Source organism: Suricata suricatta, chromosome 10 (genome assembly GCF_006229205.1).
Source record: "Suricata suricatta isolate VVHF042 chromosome 10, meerkat_22Aug2017_6uvM2_HiC, whole genome shotgun sequence".
NCBI lineage: Eukaryota > Metazoa > Chordata > Mammalia > Carnivora > Herpestidae > Suricata > Suricata suricatta.
This window is the reverse complement of record NC_043709.1, coordinates 67,922,964-67,938,338: the sequence shown is the minus strand read 5'-3', so window position 1 is coordinate 67,938,338 and position 15,375 is coordinate 67,922,964.

Genomic DNA, 15,375 nt, shown 5'->3' with positions numbered 1-15,375 from the left:
GCAGTTACTAGGCTACCCCCTAAATTTTGTGTTAAGTGCTTTAATATATAGTTATATCTGTCATTGCTATATATTACTATATTAAAAAATAAATGGGACCCAGGATGGCTCTGTTGATTAAGTGCCTGACTCTTGACTTCGGCTCAAATTATGATCTCATGGTGATGAAGTCGAGCCCAGTGTCAGGATCTGAGCTGAATGTGGAGCCTGCTTAAGATTCTCTCTCTCTCTCTGCACCTCTCCCCTGCTCTCTCTCTCTAAAATAAAAAAATAAAGTAATAAAAAATTTTAAATATTATAACAATAAAAAAAGACTAATAGGTTAAAATGAAGAGCTCATATTGCAAAGAAACAAATTTGCAAATACAGACAATCACAAAAAATATCAAACAAGACATAGGGAAGGAATCTATTTACTAATAGTGTAAACAGGTTCATTAATGAAAATTTAGAAATACACAAAATTTGAAAAGTGAGAGAAACCTACCCCATAAAAATGTGGAAACAAAGAGAGATTGAGTCATGTCTTGTCTGTGGCTCTACTGGTTGTTAGTGTCAAACTTGGAGTTAGACTTTGCATCTCCGGGCTGTTAGTCCAGTGCACTTGCCTACATTATATGGGTTTTTATGATATATAAATTCAAAAATTCTCCAATTTTTTTCATATAGAACACAGGTATGCTAAATTACACAGAGCCAAGAGAGACTTATTAAACAATTAAATATTAAGTTGAGCAAATACTTTTTTTAAGTTTATTTATTTATTTTCAGAGAGAGAGAGAGAGAGAGAGAGAGAGCGAGCAGGGTATGGGCAGAGAGAGAGGGAGAGGGAGAAAATCCCAAGCAGGCTCCAGCTGTCAGGGCAGGGCCTGACATGGGGCTTGAACTCACCAACTGTGAGATCATGACCTGAGCCAAAATCAAGAGTTGAACACTTAACTGACTGAGCCACCCAGACGCTCCAAGCAAATATGTCTTTTTAAAGAAAGAAAATTTATCTCATGTGGTCTCTGCCAAGGAAAATGCCTGTGAGGTATCTTTAGTCTTGGGGGAGTAGGAGGGAATAAAGTGTCTCAGAGTTTTCTTGTTTCTTCAAGGAGTTGCTTAAATTAGGCATTCAGCTGAGACCTAAGCTATGTGTGACCATGGCATCCATTTCCAGTTAATGTTTGTATATGCTGCAAGGTAAGAGTTAAGGTTCATTTTTTGGTGTATGGATGTCCAATTGTCCAGCACCGTTTGCTTGGTGTTCTGACTAATAAGATACAAGATTAACTCTGGAGAAATTACACGTCAAAACTAAACATAGGTGTACATATATTGCATAGGCCTCTTCCTCTTTAAGTAGAATGCCTCAGGAAATAGAATTAACATTGTAAAATTTCACCCAGAGAAAATGAGAAACTTGGTTTCTCTCACATCTAGAAAGATGAAAAGTAAGCACGCATGTTGTTCTACTTACTTCATAAATGCTTTCATTAGGAATTTTCTTAAGTCATAAGTGAATAATATTTCAAGAAGCATAAGTGAAGCAATTGTTAGAATACAAGAAACTCTTAGCTGTAAAAATGCAGAGCATATAATCTGCAATTCCATAAACGCACTGGCCACAAATGCTCCCGTTCCAAAATGCTTCGCCAATTTATGAGTTAAATTGTTCAAAAACTGTCCACTTGGTGGCACCATGGTGCCACTGCAAGAATAAGCCTGTTGATTTGGGTAAAAGTTCAGTTAGGGACGGACTTCTTAATGTAGGGGTTCATGATTCTTAAACACCTGGTCATACCACAATACGTGCCAACAACAGACAATTGCCCTAGTCATTTGCACAAGAGAAGAAAAAGAAAAAAGCATTGTAGGTTGTTCAAGCAAAAGCAGAATAGGCAGGATTTAAGAAGACTTGTAGGGCAGGTTGAACTAGTGGATGGATGAAAGACAACCCAACCTGTCTTTTATCTACATTCCTAGACAAAATGCCTCTGCTGGGTTTTTCTTTTCTTCTTATGACTTAATTCTGAGCAGAAAAAAATGATACTTAACGTCAGCCTAAATGAAAACCCCATCATAAATATTTATTGAGCCCCTGCTGTGCCGTCATTTGGCATAAGTTACAGGGTAGAAGGCTAAACATACATCTTACCTTTGATGTCCTTGCGCCTACCGGAGAAGACAAGATGTATGCATGAAACAGTAATTGCTGAATTGTGTGCTGAACAGGGAGCCAACTGGAACCATAATTGTGAAAGCCTTCACGGAGCAGGTGGGACGCTAGCTGGTCTTAAAGAATGGATTCATTGTGGCGAACAGCCTGTTGCTACACAGCTGGGTAGAAACCCAGTGCAGGAGGGAGCGGGGCTCCCATGGGCAGTCTTTCGAGTGACTGGCTGGGGAAGAGGGAGGTCAGAGCCCCCTGCTTGGCCACAGTCGGTCAGAGAAGCAGCCGTCTGAGCTGGATTCCGTGCCTCTGCATCCAGTTGATCCATTACTGAATGGATCCATTGATTCTTTGATCCATTTTTGAAATTAGGTAGATTTTTTTTCTTCCAGATGTTGGGAAAACGCTATTAATTTACTTAATGTATATTTTATATATTTGAGCTAGAAATTCGAACAGCAAATATGCGGATGTCTATGAAATAATTTGGTGAATCTTTCACCTAAAGAATAAATTCTGTACTCTTTAGAGGGGTGTTGATGACGTTTAACAGCTTGACCTCCAGCTATATGAAGCTGGGGTATACTTTCCCATATTTCAGCAAAGAAGAACAGTACATGTTGCAGTGTTGTGTAATTTTGATCATTGTTGATTCTGGAAGATGAGTAGCTAGGGATTTATCATACTATTCTAGGTTGCGGGTGTTGGGAAAGTTTTATATAATAACTTTTTCTTAAAAATTAGTTGATTATTTGGAAAGATAATTCTCAGCATGGGCAAAACTGAGCCTGAAGTTAAAGAAGTAGAGCCAGGTGAGGGTGTAGATAATGAGAAAATGGAGCAGAAGTTCACACTAAGACCTCCGGCTGGGAAAAGCCCTATTCACCAATTTACTCTACACAAATCATGATGTAAATAATGTCTGCCTTCCCAGGGAGGTTTTCTAGTTTAAAAGAATGTTTGAGAAATGGAATGCTGCTTCTTGCTTCAACCCACTAATCCAGATGTGACAAGTGGGAGTTAAAGAGAGAATCAGTCAAATGTGGACCATAAGGGACTGCACATTGGGAAGATAATCGCACCAAGGGATGTGTACACACTTAACTATTAAAGTATTTGTATACAGATTCTCTCAAACATATATAAAAAGCCATTTCATGTCTGTTCTCTAGAATTCTTCTGGCATTCTCTTCCCTCACCTGCAGACTAAAGAGGCTGGAAATCAAGACACATTGCAAAAGAAAAAGATTTTTAAATGAGCCATTGCATTAGAGCAGACAAAGCACAGGACTGAAAGGTAAGAAAACTGAGCTTCGAAGTCTGGTTCTCCCACTTTTCAATTAAGGCACTGAGGACAAGTCACCGAACTTCAAAAATTCAGGTTATGTCTCTCTTCAATAGAGGTGCTAAGAACTTCACAAGTCAGCTGTAAGGAATGGACAGTATAATGAAGTGATTTTTGAAGAGTCTGCTTGTGGCCATAACTTGCAAATACTGTCTCCTCCAACTTCCTGCGTATGCACCTCAGGTGTCCTCAGGTCCACTGCAGACACGGATAAATACACAAGATTACAAATTATAGGTTCAGTAGAGACCCAACCGAGTCTGAGTTGAAAGCCATCTGGGAATGAAAGGACAAGCAGAGGAACCTGATTAGCCTCCCCCAGGTGGAAGACAAGAAATAAGAGCAAACCAGAAGGCTGGAGAGGGGAGAAGACAAGTGTGGGAAGCAGCTTCAAGAGGAGAATGGTACAAGGAAAAGCACTTCTCACTCCCAGGGTGTCTTTCTCTGTGGAGAGAGTTTTTCTAAAGCGACACTCCTGGCCTTTTCTCGCCTTCACACCGCACTCCCCCACCACAGAGGTGGAGGCATGTATCGGATTGGGGAATCTGGAATCAGGCACAGGACGAGCAGAAGCTGGTCTTTTCCTTACCTTTTCCCTTCTGGCATCCGCCTGCCTGCCAAGAGCATGAAGTCACATCTGCTTCATTACCGCCAGCCGTCCTGTGCATACAGCGTGGTACAGGACGACATGAGCTTTCTCACACTGAAATCCCGCATTCGCTGGGATTACCCACATATTTCAGAGATGCTAGAAAAATTGCCGACCTATCCTACATGGGGCGAATCCCCATTTACAGCTAAGGTCACCGGCTGGCATCCCCCATCTGCTTTGAAATATATTTATATAATTGTGATGTTATAAATGGTGTTGGTTTGTTGAAATTTTCAGCCTATAGACAAAGCACAGGTGATGTATCTAGCTAATAGAATAGAATGTGTTTTAAATCTTGATGGTATAAAACTAATGCTATCATTAACCAATAGTAGATTGTAGAGGAGACAGATGGTGTTATGTATCGAACCCCCCACCATTTGTATGTTGAAATTCTAACCCCAATGTGATGTTATTGTGAGGTGGGCCTTTGGGAAGTAATTAGGTCATGAGGGTGAATGGAATCAGTGCCCTTATAAAAGGGACCCCAGAGCCTCCTCGCTCTGTTCCCTGCCTTGTAAAGACACAATGAGAAGACGACAGTCTGAAAACCAGCAGTGGGTCCTCACCAGACACCAGATATGCTGGCACTTTGATCGTGGCCTTTCCAGCCTCCAGAAATGGGAGAAATAAGTTTCTGTTGATTATACCACCCAGACTATGGTATTTGTGATAGCAGTGCGAACTAACGAAAACAGAGTGATCCTTAAAACACATGAATCAGTGGTCATTCCTCTGCTTACAACCTCCATGGCTTCCCTCCTTCACCTGGAATAAAATCCCCACTTCACTTCCCCTGGACCCTCCCGGATCTGTCTCTGCTGCCCTCCTGTCTCATCTAGCTCACACTTAACCTTACTCAGCGGCACTCCATAGAGTACTGGCTCTACAGCAGCTCCTAAAAAGTGAAAATGTTTCCACCGCTCTTCTACCTGCCTAGAATTTCCCTCCCAGATTGTCACATGGCTGCCTTTGGGTCCTTTAGGCCTCAACTTAAATGTCATCTGATCAGAGGGCCTTTACCTAATCACCTAAGTAATGTCTGAGTGCAGCATCCTGCTTTATTCCCCAACATCACCAGTAAGTATTACTTTAGCTGATTATATACCTATTTGATGGGGCTTTTTTTCTGTTTTATTGAGATATGAATGACATAACATTGTGTAAGTTTTAAGGCATACAGTATGTTTATTAGACACACTTCCATGTTGTGGAATGATTACCAAGGTAAGATTAATTAACATTTCTATTACCTGATATAATTATCATTTCTTTTTTGTGGTAAGAACATTTCAGATCTATTCTCCTAGCAACTTTCAAGTATTTAATACAATGTTGCTAACTAAAATTACCATTCTGGGGGCACCTGGGTGGCTCAGTTGGTTAAGCATCCGACCTCAGCTCAAGTCATGATCTCGCAGTTCGTGAGTTTGAGCCCCACATCGGGCTCTGTGCCAACGGCTCAGAGCCTAGAGCCTGCTTTGGATTCTGTCTCCCTCTCTTTCTGCCCATCCCCCACTCATACTCTATCTCTCTCTCAAAAATAAACATGAAAAACTTTTTAATAAAAACATGAAATAAAATAAAATAAAATCACCATTCTGTGCATTAGTTCCCAGAATATATTCATCTTATAACTGGAAGTCTGTACTCTTTAACCAACATTGCCCCCTTTCCTCCTAACCCCCCCAATTCTGTATCATCATTACTGTTTCTATGAATTTGGCTTTTTTAGATTCCACATATAAGTGATAGTATACCTTATTTGTCTGACTTCTCTCATGTAGCATAATGCCCTCAAGGTCTGTCCATGTTGCTGCAAATGGCTGGGCTTCTGCCTCTCTCATGGCTGAATATTTCATAGTGTGTGCATGTGTACACACATATACGTATGTGTGTGTATAATTATCTATCTTGTTTTCTTTGATATGTCCAGTACCTAACACAGTGCCTACCTTACTTAATAGACAAACATTTGTTGATTGGCAAGAGGAGTGAAAAATTGAGTCATATCTTGTCTAGATCACAAAGGGAAATTGACAAAGAATTCAAATCGACTCTTGAAGTTCTCTTAATGGACAAGAGAACAGCACATTCAAAGTAACGGGAATGTGGAGTTCTTGGTACACAGGGCCTGTCATTCCCATGTGCTTAAGGGGGTATTAGAACTTTCATTAATATTTATTTTTATTTCATCCCTTTCTATTTTTTGTATAGTATATATTTACATAACATAGTACTGCAGTAATACATGTAGATAAATTTTATATAAATAAATATGAGTATAAAAGAGATGTAAGCCCCAAAGTATTTTGATTAATGAGTTTAAATGATCAACAAAAGCATGGAGACCTCTACCAAAGAGAATAAAAAAGACACCCGTAGGAGCTAAGGCTGGAAAAGCAGGTGAATATGACCAGGAGAATCTTATATGTTGTACTAAGGAGGTTAGGCTATGTTATTTAGGCCATGAGAAACTACTAAAAATTGGGATTTTTTGCTCTTTCCTAAGAGAATGCCTACTCTTAATTATCTAAGTGATTTTTAAAATGCGTTTTTAAAAAATTAAAAGAAGGGTTTTAAAGATATTATAAAAATAACTGTCCTTGTCATCCAAATGTAACAAACACTAACATTTTGCCATATTTGTAAGCCCTTTCTCTTTAAAAAAAATTTTTAATGTTTGTTTATATTTGAGAGAGAGACAGAGACAGAGCACAAGCAGGGGAGGGACAGAGAGAGAAGGAGACACAGAATGTGAAGGAGGCTCCAGGCTCTGAGCTGTCAGCAGAGAGCCCAAGACAGGGCTTGAACTCACCAACTATGAGAGCATGACCTGAGGTGAAGTCAGACGCTCAACCGACTGAGCCACCCAGGTGCCCCTGTAAGTCCTTTTTCAAAGAAACTGAGATAGATAAATGTGAAACCTATTCCTCCTCTCTTCAATTTAGCTTCCTGTCTCCCTCAACAATGTACACGTAAACAACATATTGCTTTTTTCCCACTCATCTTTTCAAATCTGTCTTCACTGATATTTCAGCTAAACTACTTCTTAGTGTCCCACTGAAGGAATAAACCGCATTATTTCCACATTCCACCACTAATGAATATTTGGCTTGTTTCAGATTTTTTGCTATTACTAGCAGGTTTTTGGTAAACACTCTACCAGATTTAAGAAGATTCCTCATATTTAAATCTGACAAAACTTTTTTAATAAGTGAATATTAAGCTTTATCAAATATTTTTATTATGATTCTTTGCTGAAATGCTTATATAATTTTCTTTTTCACTTAATGTGTTAAATTACTTGGGTAGATTTTCCAGTCCTAAATTATGCTTGATTTGTGAGATAAAGCCAACATTGGTCATAATTATAGTTTTTAAATGTTGCTATCTGGATTTAATTGGCTAATAATTTGTTTCATAAGTTTGCATTCTGTGTCCATAAGTGAGAGTGTTTTGTTAATAAGCTTATTGCTTAGTTTTAGCATACAGGTTTATGCTAGACATACACAAGTTAAATATTTTTCCTTTTTTTCCCTCTTGTCTGAAAAAGTTCATCTGGTTCTTGAAATTTCATGCAATTCCTCTTTTGTTACCTAAAATATGCTCTTTGGAAGAGTAGATTTGAGAAAAGTGATACAATTTATTTAGTGATAATTCATTTATTTGGGTTTTCTATTTCTTCCGAGTTTGTTTTAATATTTCTCTTTTTCTAGAAAATTGTCCATTTTGTTTACATTTTTCAATGGTGAGCATCTTTGAGCTTATATATGTATATATTTATAGTATTTGTGATTACGTCTTTATGTTCCTCTTATCATTCATCAGTGCCTGCTTTTTATTTATTTACTTCTTTTTATGTTTGTTTATTTTTGAGAGAGACAGAGCATGAGCACGAGAGGGGCAGAGAGAGAGAGAGGGAGATACAGGATCAGAAGCAGACTCTAGGCTCCAAATTGTCAGCACAGAGCCCGACATGGAGCTCAAACTCACAAACTATGAGATCATGACCTGAGCCAAAGTGGGATGCTAAACTGACAACTAGCCAGGCACTTCCTTTGGTAAGTTTTCTTAAGGATATATATTTTGTATTGAGTTTTTTACAAAATAGGGTTTGAGTTTGTTAATTTATTACTATTAATGATTTTTCTTTGCTTCTTTTCTCTATGCTTCATTGTGATTAACTCCTTATATATTTTTGTAAGTTTACTGTTTTATGTTTACAGTGTCTTGAATTAAATCATGAAATCATTCATTGAAAATAATTTTTATTGCTTATAAGTAAATACAATAAAGTAGAAAATTCCTCCTAAATCTTATAGCTGCATAATATAAATTTTGAAATGTAGTAGGGGTTTTTTTTGTTCAGTCTTACATATTTTATCATTTCTTTGTGGTTTCCTCTTTAACCCATGAATAATTTGGCACTTTTGGTGTTTTTTTTTTAACTATTTTTATTATTACTTTCTAAGTTAATCACATTAAAGAACATGTGGTAGCACTTCTTTGGAATATGTAGAAACATTCTCTGTTACCTAACACATGTTCAGTTTTTATAAATGTCCTATCTGTGCCTGAAAAGAATGTATATACTTTATATACTGGGCAAAAGTTTTGTGTGTATGCATATTTATGTACAATAAACTCTTAATTTTATAGACCAAATATAATTTATCCTTAATAATTTTTATTTTTGTCTGTTTCATCTCTCTGTTCTTGATCAAGATTTTTTAAATTAATCAACCATGATTGTAGGTTTTTCCATTTCTCTTTGTGGTTTGCTTGGTTTTGCTTTTTGTAGTTTCAGGCTAAGTTGTCGAGTTTATACACGCTCGTGATTATTCTGCTTTCTTCGGGATCTGTTCTTTCATCATTGTGTAAGTCTGTTTTAATCCTATTAATACATTTGACTTAAGTTCTCTTTTGTTTGACTTTAGCATTGCCACAGAAGGTTTTGTTTTGATTATGATGCTAGTGTATTTATTGCTTCTCGGCCTTTTGGCTAAGATCAAGTGATGCTATTGTATTTTACTTTGTGGTTTTATTGTATGGGTGTGTCTATAAGCAGTAAATAGCTTGAATTTATAAAGCTTTTTATTGGTATTGTAATAGCTAAGTTTAGTCCATTTATACTTATTTTGATAATTGAAACATTTAGATTTATGCCATACTATGTGTTTTATGTTTTCCATCCTTTGCTTTTTCCCACTGTTTCTTTTCTTTAGTTGATTTTATAAAGTTATTTTAATAAAAATTTAAAGATTTCATATTTCTTTCCTCACAATAAAATTATTTTTCTTTACACACTGAGCTTTATATTTCTGATGTATAGGCATCATTTAATTTACAGATGTATTCACCAATATCATACTTCCTCTCTAGAAAACTATTTTTGTATCTAAATAATGTCTGTACTTTAAATTAAATTTTGCACAATAGTTTAGCTGGGGATAAAATTATATATTGTGTCTGCCAGCAAAAATTTGGGGCAAACAAGTTCTTCTTTGAAGGGGAATCTAGCTAGTACATCACAAGGTTCACCACACCACAATTCTGCTTCTGTCCTAACATGACTTGAAGGACACACAAATTAAGTCCACATGAAAGCAGCTTGGTTTGCATTCCAATTGTTCATTGTTTAATCTTCCTCTACTATCTCATATAGGTTACTTTATGTAAATTATGAAGCTCTGGAAGGTGTTATAACCATTTTTAGCTTACCTTTACAGCCTGGAGGATCTTCCACCATGCCCATTTTCTTTCACACAACTAGTCGGGCATAGGTTTCCAATAATATGTGGAATAAATGTGGTCAGATCTTGGTTGCTGCTGTTGGTTTTAATTTGATCTGAGAGGATCTGAGTTTTTATCAGTTCAACCCATTTACATTTCTTCTGATTTGTGCTTATTAGAACATACTATGCAGGGCACCTGGGTGGCTCAGTTGGTTGAGTGTCCGACTTTGGCTCAGGTCATAATCTCATGGTTAGTGAGTTCAAGCCCCACATTGGGCTCTGTGCTGACAGCTCAGAGCCTGGAGCCTGCTTTGGGTTCTGTCTCCCTCTCTCCCTGTCCCTCCCCTGCTACACTTCGTCTGTTTTTCTCTCTCTCTCTCTCAAAACTAAATAAACGTTAAATTTTTTTAATAAAAAAGAACATACTTATGCTGTCTTATTTTATATTTTCTATTTATGTATTTTATTCTGATTTTCTTTCCCCTGGTAGATAAAATTTTGCCTGAAGTGAAAGTTATACTTCACTGAAAGTTATAGTTCACTTAAGTGAAAGTTTTTATTCTCCTTGTGAGTACCATCTCTGTATTTTTCTATAAATTTCTTAAGGTTTTGAATGCTGTATATTTTCCTGAATAAGACAAGTACTTTAACATCTTCTCTTTCATCTCCTACCGTACCTTTATCCTGACGTGTAATGATAATACCATCTTGATTTTTAGACATCATTAAGAGTTGTTAAACACATTTTTAACATCTGGTTTTCAAGGCATCTGGGTGGCTCAGTTGGTTAAACATCAGACTCTTGATTTCAGCTCAGGTCATGATCTCACAGTTCATGAGATCAAGCCCTGCATGGTGCTCTGTGCTGACAGCTCAGAGCCTAATTGGGATTCTCTCTCTCTCCCTGTCTCTCTACCCCTCTCCTGCTCATGCTGTCCTACTCTCTCTCTCAAAGTAAATAAATAAACTTTTTCAAAAATCTGGTTTATAGGTAAGAGGTAGACTTTACTAAATTATTGAATCACCCTTATTACTCAAATATTTCTTTCTGATTAAAACTAATGAATATGGGAAGAATTATACATATATATTTGAATTCAAAAATTTTTTTACAGAGAGAGGGTACAAGTGAGTGAAGGGCAGAGAGAGAGAGAATCACACATGGAGCAGAGAGGGAGAAAAAGAGAGAGCGCAGGATTCACCCAAAGAGGAACTCATGCTCACCTGAAGCAGGGCTCAAACTCATAAACCATGAGATTATGACCGATGCTTAACCACTGAGCCACCCAGGTGCCCCTGAACTTAAATTCAATACAGACTCTTCTTTAATTTACTTGCAAGTCTACAAGAACAAAATTAGGGATCTGAGCTATATAATAAAGGAAAATAATATAGAAAATTCTGAGCATGGAGATTAAAAAAGCATACCACAATCCAGACAAAATTAATGAAATTAAACCACTAACTATTTTGGCAAATTTCCTGAACTTTAAGGATAATAAAAAATTTCTGTGACCATTCAGACAATAAATTTTGTCTCCTACAAAAAAGCAAATTAGCCTCATCTCTGACTTTTCTTTGTAACCCTAATACCAGCAGACTCTGAATCAAATATCACAAATTATAAAGGGGAAAGTATGAGACTCAAGAATGTAATAATGTGATGAATTGTTGACCAATTGCTTAAGCCACAGATATATTGTCTCAGATATTTAAGGACTTAAAATTTATTCCTCCTAGAGGTAAAGTAATCAAAAGTTAGAATGGGAAATATGAGATATAAACAGATTGGTTGAAAATATGAAAATCAAACAGAATTTACTGTAAATAATCATTAGAAATATATTTACAAAATCAAATGCATACTGTAGAATTAATTCAAAATATAAGATTTGAGGGGTGCCTGGGTAGCTCAGTTGGTTAAGCATCCAACTCTTGATTTCAGCTCAGGACATGATCTCACAGTTCATGAGATGGAGCCCTGTGTCAGGGTCTGCCCTGACAGTATAGAGCCTGCTTGGGATTCTCCCTCTCTCTCTCTCTCTCTCTCTCTCTCTCTCCCCCCCCTCACATATACACACACACACACACTGTCTCTGTCTTGCTTTCTGTTTCATAATAAACATTTAAAAAAAGAGAAGATCTGAAAAAAGTTATATTTTAATAAACATAATCTAGACCCCAGATTATAGCAACAAATTGGGAAATATCTAGCTGGATATGGAAGGGAGAGAGAGAGAGACCTATGCTTATGGAACTGGTTCTTCCTTCCTCTGGGAAGAAATTTAAGGCTAGTTCCATGTCTTCTCACCACCTTCAAGTAGTAATTAATATGCCAAATAATAATCAATATTTAAACTCCGCTCAAAGATTATTCTCTTTCCCAACTCAGGCCTTTTACAAACCAGCTCTTTGTGAGAAAAGTATTGTGTATTGGCGTCTCTCTTCTGGCATTGTTATCACTCCTACCCATCTTCTAAGCTAGTTTTTGGTCTTGACTGTGTTGTGACCTAGAGAAAGAGGAAAGTAAATCAGCAAAAGAAAGAACTAACCTCATGAATAAATTTAAAAGGGTACTAGTAAATTTAAATAAAGCTGCCCAATGATCACATTCCATAGGTCATAGTTGTTCAATATGGTCTTGCCATTATACCCTCTGTTTTGTTTTCTGTCATATCTCCAGCATCCAGGACTGCCTGGCACACTATGGGAACATATCAAATATTTGTGATAAATGAGTGGATAAGTAAGTATATGATACACAGAAGAAATGCACTAAAACAAAATGACAAAGGTTTAAAAAAAAAAGAATGGACCAAGGTTTTCCAGCCAACTGTACGTTAAAACAGAAGAAGCAGGACAAATTGTATAAAATAGAATCCAAGTCAAAAAGAAATAGTATAAAAGACATTAGTCTGTAATAAAAACATACCATTGAGCTTTAAGCACTAAGTACAATAGCTTTAAAATATAGAAAGTGTGATAATTCAAAATAAGAGCAGAAACAAAAACATTTATATTCTGGAAGACTTCATAGACCATTTTTAGCCTTTGACAGACCAAGTATCCAAAAATAACAATGACAAAAGGAATTTGAAATTTGGAGAAAAAGAACCCTATAAAAACACATAGTACCTTGTATCTTTTATACATTTATAAAAAGTGATAGTGTACAAGATTCACTACATTGGCCAACCCAACATATTTCTAAACTTTATTCTCTACAATAGGTAACTTTCCAGTTTTCTGTAGTCTCTCTGGTGACTGAGGGTGCCCACGTGGTTCAGTTCTGACCAATGACACATCAGCACAAACCTGCCAGTACTGCCTCTTCGCCTTCCTCCTTCTTGCTGCTTAGACCCCGCCCCATCTCTGAATATCAGCAGAGCAGGAAAAGGGAAAAGCCCTGTTTCTTCATTTCAGTCCAGGACTTCACACTGTGGACTTGTTCCAGAAGACAAATCAGCCCCTTACTCATGCAAGCCCCTTTATCATGTTTTCTGGTACTTGCTGCTAGGCACAATGTTGGTTTCTACAGCCACAAAACACATCAGTAAATATACCAGCACCAAGCCTGTATGGGCCACATCCTCTAACCACAAAAATAAAATTAAGGGATTAAGAATTCTCGGGGTGCCTGGATGACTCAGTCAGTTAAACCTCCAACTTCAGCTAGGGGTTGTGATCTCTGAGTCCACCAGTTCAAGCCCCGCTTTGAACTCTCTACTGACAGCTCAGAGCCTGAAGCCTGCTTCAAATTCTGTGTCTCCCCACTCACACTGTGTCTCTCTCCCTCTCAAAACAATAAGCTTTTTTTATTTTAAAAAAGAATTCTCAAGATATAGTAATTTAATTCAACAAGTTACAAATTCTACACCCCAACCCCAAATTTCTTATCTACTCTTTCTGCTTTAGTTTCTTCCTAAAATTTATCACTGTCTTATATACTACATAATTTACTGTACCTTTTCCATCTTCCTCTACTAGTGTAAGCTCCATGAAGTCAGGGATCTTTGTTTTGTTCACTATACCATCCCCAGTTCTTGAAATACTGCCTGACTCACAGACAATATTGAATGTCACAGTACATATTCAAGAAAATTGTGAAACAAATTGATAATTCCACTAAAGGCAAAATGCATCATTTTGATTTTTATTACTAAAATTAAATATGAAAATAATCCAACTCAAGTTGAAAAAGATAAACAGTAGTCAATCAACTAACAAATAAAATACCTAAATAAGAGCAGAGATAAAAAGTAGTAAAGATAAGCAGAAATGAATTTTGAAAAGAAGGTTTTATATTAAATGAAAAACTTCTTGTAGAAAAAATATAATAGATAAACTTTTGGTAAATATAATCAAGAAAAGCAAAAAATCATAAACAAAACAAGGGACAAAAAAGCCATTAGATGGGAAGGAGAATAATTAATGATGGTAGAGAACTATAATTCTCTGCCTATAATATTTTAGTCTTGGAAAATAGACAACTTTCTGTGAAAATATAAATTTAATAAAATTGACTTAAGAAGGTCAATGAAATCAGGATAGATCAATAATCATCGTAACCTAGAAATAAAGGTTATTAAATCATTATTTTAAAAAAAATAAAAGACTTTCAGAAGGATTTTTTTAGTCAGTTATTTCAAACTTTGAAGGAAATATAAATCTTTGTGCTGTAGAAGCTATTAAGGAACATAGCAAAACATGAAATTGGTGATGAATTTTATCAAGTGACTTTTCACTATCCATTGATGTTCTTTTTTTCCTGAGGCTATTGATTTGATTTATAGTGTTAATAAAAATCCTAATAGTAAATCACAGCTGCATTGTTGTGGTGGAGAAATCTTTTACTATACTGTTGAATTCTGTTTGCTAGTCTAACCACACAATAGAATATTAAACAGCTAATTAAAAGACAAGTTCTGAAAAAAAATGTTTGACATGAGAAAATGTTTATGAAATAACAGTGTCTTTTTCTATTCCATTCTATTCCCTCTAGTGAGTTGAAAATTATACATCTTTGTTCTTACATACAACATTTCTCAACCTTAAATTCCACCTTGTCTGAAATTTCACTGCCACCTTGGCTTTCAATGTTTCTGATTTGAAGGTGTATATGGAAATCAAAGGATCTAAAAGAGGCAAAACTATCCTTAATAAAGGATGGGATTTATTTTATGAATCTGAAAAACTATTTTTTTATGACTTTGAATGGCATGTGTGGTAGACATATTAGCTTGAATAGCCTGAAACTGTCACTTTGGGACTGAAATATATGCAACATATGAGAGTTTTTAATAAGACAAAGCAAATAGCACAATAATAGTGCATTTGACCCTTTCCAATTACTTGATCATTTTCCTCACTTGTTCAAAAGAGATTGACAATACTAGGTCTGTTTTAAAAATTCACATCCCAAGGCACCACCGGCTCAGTCAATAGAACATGAGACTCAGTCTCAGGACTGTAAGTTTGAGCCCCA